The sequence below is a fragment of the Marmota marmota genome, unplaced genomic scaffold (genome assembly GCF_001458135.2).
Source record: "Marmota marmota marmota unplaced genomic scaffold, marMar, whole genome shotgun sequence".
Lineage (NCBI taxonomy): Eukaryota > Metazoa > Chordata > Mammalia > Rodentia > Sciuridae > Marmota > Marmota marmota.
In genome coordinates, this window is record NW_026009629.1 from 25,567 (window position 1) to 30,079 (window position 4,513).

At 38.7% G+C, this 4,513-nt stretch overlaps 1 pseudogene; it reads right to left on the reverse strand.

The window, feature by feature from the left end:
• Positions 1-3,277: 3,277 nt before the first annotated feature.
• Positions 3,278-4,233, reverse strand: LOC107133845 (annotated as a pseudogene).
• Between the last annotated feature and the right edge of the window lie 280 nt (positions 4,234-4,513).

Genomic DNA, 4,513 nt, shown 5'->3' on the forward strand with positions numbered 1-4,513 from the left:
ATTATTGCTTTCTTTCTTTCTGTAGTTCAGGTTGGAAAAACCAACCATATAGACCTACATTCTCCTTTATGTGACTCTAGGAGTGTGATGGCTTTCATTACACTCCATGTTTCATATGTAGATATTGCTTCCTTTGGTTTGTGTTTGATTTAATTTTATGAGTATTCAGAAACATTTTTGTCATCATCAACCTTTGTAATTTCTGAACAACACTGGCCTCCAAATGAAATGTTAAACTCTCTTTCTTAGCCAGGGTCAGGGTGTGGCACCAGGATTAAACCCAGGGTCTTTTAACAAATTGCAGTTGTAAAAGATAAGCACTGAATTTTTAAATGATAACAAAAAAGGGGGAAAGGATTTTGCACTGTGTAAACACAAACATGTTACCATCTGCCACCATCCAGAGAGAAAGAATTCTTAGAGTCCAAATAAAATATTTGGAATTACATCAACCTTGAAATTAAATGATGATGATAATGATGATGATGCTGACAACCACCATGATAATAACAATGATATCTTCCCTTAATGAGTTCTTACCATCTTCAAAAGTGCCACAAGTAGGACTGGAGTTTTGGGCTCAGTGGTAGAAAGCTTGCCTGGCATGTGTGAGGCCCTGGGTTTAATCCTCAGCACCACTCATAAGTAAATTAATTAAATAAAGGTCCATTGACAACTAAAAAAAAATTAAAGTGTTATAACTATCATTAAAAATGAAAACATTAAGCCTTTAGATGAGTACCAAGTTCTAGCACACAGCTAATATATTCAGGAACTGGTTAAAAAAATCAAATTTTCTGTTTGTAAAGCCCATAAATTGAATCTATTAAGGTGAGAATGAAAGTTTAAATAATCGATTTTTAACAAGGCACTGAAGACTGTTTTAATCAATACATTCTACCACATCTTCTCAGCACCCTCTTGGTTAAGTGAGTCTTTTTCCCTCATAAATTTACAGTTGAATAAGTTGAACGGAATGTGTTTTCTACCATATTCAAAGTCACACTGTTTTTATTAGTTTACCTTTAAACACCTGAAATGTTTACTTTTAAAAATGTACTTCTTTAAAGTGATAAGAGGAATGAATACCTTTTGATATGAAACCCTTTGCCTCGTCTTTGACAAAATTACCTGCTATCATACCTGACCCTGGCAGATAAGCACTGTGGTGGCCCTTAATCTGGGGGTTAGGGAGGATCCCTGAAGAAAGCCAGGTCAGGGAGCAAGATGGTGGCAAAGGTCTCCAGCCCTTGGCTCCCCATAGACACACCAGTATGAACAGCTGTGCCCTAAACTACCTTTGAGAGAGTAGTTGGGTCAGAGGATGTGACACCCATTCTGGGGGTAGTAATGAGTGGAGCTCTGAGATAGCAATGGCCTCAAGTTTTCAGGCAATATCTGGGGAGTTGAGGGTCTTCCAGTCCCAGATATTTCTGTGTGTGTGTGTGTGTGTGTGTGTGTGTGTGTTTCTCTTTTAAATTCAGGCATGGGTTGTTACAGTACTCTCAGACTTAAATTGAATTTCCTGAGATATTTCTACAATCTTTTCCCATCTTTAGATTTCTTAGGGCTTTCCAGTCCTGGACATTTTAATAAGGTGTTTCTGGTTTTATTTATTTATTTTTTGGTTTTGTTTTTGTATTTTTCCCTGATGGACAAAGTAGGACTTAAGTAAAGAGTGGTCTGTGGCAATCTTTCCTCCTCAGAGCTACCTGGCTGAGAGACCTCCATGTTGTGGAAGTGAAGTCAGTTCGTCCTTAACTGTTGTGAATAATGCTTTAACACATGCCTACTCAAGTTTCATATGGAGGGCAGGGTGCTTCTGGAGGACTGAGAGAGAATGTGAAGAAGGCCAGATGGCAGGTATTGAGAGGTGGATGGGGTGGAAGAATCTATTGGCTAAGACATTTAGAATGACTGTGCCATAGGACAAAAGAATGCTGTTTTTCACTTGAAGTCATTTCATAGAGGGTGACAGGGACAGGACACTCACATCACAGCCAAGGAAAAATTTACAGTATGTGGCATGTTAAACTGAGGGTGGTCATATTCATATAGGTAAAATGTGGCATGTATTTTGTTCTTATCCCAATTTCCTCCTATGATGACTACCTGAAGAAAAATTAAAACCAGAACTTCTTGCATTCTTTATTAGGTATCTCCAATTTATAAAAAAAGCATGTCTTCATTATTGTATACATTTACTTTTGTAGAACTGTTTAAAATCTATATTTTATTCTATAACTCTTAATCTTGGGAGGAAATAATTCCATTCTTAATTATATTAAAAACAAATAAGCTCACATTTCTTCTCTCAAGAGTTTTTGGAGCATACTATAGAAAGTCAAGCAATCTAGGGAGGAATTGAAATACTGGATGTATGTCTATAAAATATAAATATTTAGTATTTTAATAGGATATTGTGATGGCTGATTTTATATATAAAATTGGTGGGCTATTGGTGTCTAGATTTTTGATCGATCATCATCTTGGGTATATGTGTCTGTACGTGTCTAATTATTTTAGTTGAGTTTATCATTTTAGTTGATAGACTGAGTAAAGCAGATTGCCCTGCCCCATATTGGTCTGTTTTCTGTTGCCATAACAAAATATCTGAGGCAGAGTAAGTTATACAGAAAAAAAGATTTATTTAGCTCACACTTTTGAAGGCTGAACCTCTAAACAGTCTGGCACTGCCTGTAGTGAGAGCCTCGGGACAAATGGGATTACAATTGTGCAAACACCTGTGAGGCAGAGAACCCATGGCAGGGCAGGAAGCCAGAAAATGAGGAGGGGCTAATCATATTCTTGTATAAGAAACCTGAAATATGATCCCACTTATCACATCTCACAGGGATATATTTAAAACAAGCTTTATTGCTTCAGCACATCTTGAAATGTTACAATTGTTGACAAATCTCAACATACATTTTTCCCTCTGTTACAATCACTCAGTGTTCAATTGAGAAATAAAAGTAAATCTAGTTATTATAATGGAGTGAATTGCATACGGGCAATGAGCTGGATAGTTACTACAGGACAAAGGCAAAAGGGGACACTGAGTCACAGAGACAGTAACTGAAGGAGCCTGTCAATCACTGAGGGCTCAGGAGCAGGAAGGGAGTGAGCACACCCTAGATCTCCAGCCTCATAACCCTCTGAAATGTAATGAGGTGTCAGAGCCAACAAACTGAAAAATGATGTGCCCATGAGGTAGAATTCCTAGGTCTAGGTGTTACTACTCATGGCTTCTCCCACATACATTCCATGGAGCAGCTCAGGTCCTGGTGTAGACTTTTCCACTGTGGAACCTCCTTAGGGCATTTTTAATGTCCCTGTTCCTCAGGCTGTAGATGAAGGGATTCAACTTGGGGGTGACAATTGTGTACATCACTGAGGAGGCCACACCCTTTCTGAGAGAATGTGAAACAGCTGACCCAAGGTACACCCCAACACTTGTTCCATAAAATAAGCCAACAACTGAGATGTGAGAGCCACAAGTGGAGAAGGCTTTGTACTTCCCCCCTGAGGATGGGATTCGCAGAATGGAGGAAACAATTTTGTAGTACGAGAAGAGTATTACTGACATAGGGAAAAAAATAAATATGGCACCAACAAAACATGTGACTAGGTTTTTGATGAAGGGTTCAGAATAGTCAAGATTAAGGATTTGGGCAGGTTCACAGCAGAAATTATAAATTTCCACATTCTTAAAGTAAGCAAATTGCAAGACAATGAAATTATGTAACTAGGAGTCCAAAAGGCTAAGTAAAAAAGACACAAAAATCAAGAAGCCACAGAGGCGAGGGTTCATGATTACTGGATAATGCAGGGGGTGACAGATAGCCACAAACCAGTCATAGGCCATTACAGTCAGAAGCAGATCATCCATACATCCAAAAATAATGAGGCAAGACATCTGTGTCAGGCAGCTCACATAGGAGATGGCTCTGCTGTGAGTTTGAATGTTCACCAGCATCTTTGGGACTATAGTGGAAATGAAGCAGATGTCATCCAAGGACAGATTAGAAAGGAATAAGTACATGGGGGGTGTGGAGGTGGGGGTCAGAGCTGACAGCCAGGATGATAAGCAGGTTCCCAAGCACTGTGACCAGGTACATGGACAGGAACAGTCCAAAGAGGACAGGCTGCAGGTCTGGGTCCTCTGAGAGTCCTATGAGATGGAATTCTGATATCTGTGTTAAATTTTGTGGTTCTGTATTGCTTGGGCACCTTTTGCAAAAAGAAAAAAAAAGTAAAATTGTTGGGGAAAAAAAAGAAGTAAATTAACACGCACCCAATACTCCATATATATTTTGAACTCACATATTCACAATTTAAGTGTTCACACTTCAGTTTTGTAAACCCTCAGTAATGTTTCTCAGTTGGGACAAACCCAAACTTTGAACTATCCCAATTCATGGTTTCTGTGTTATTCACTTTCTTGTTTGCACACCTACTTTGGAGAGACTTAAGTTGAATACTGAAAACCAAGAACATCAGTGATAACAAA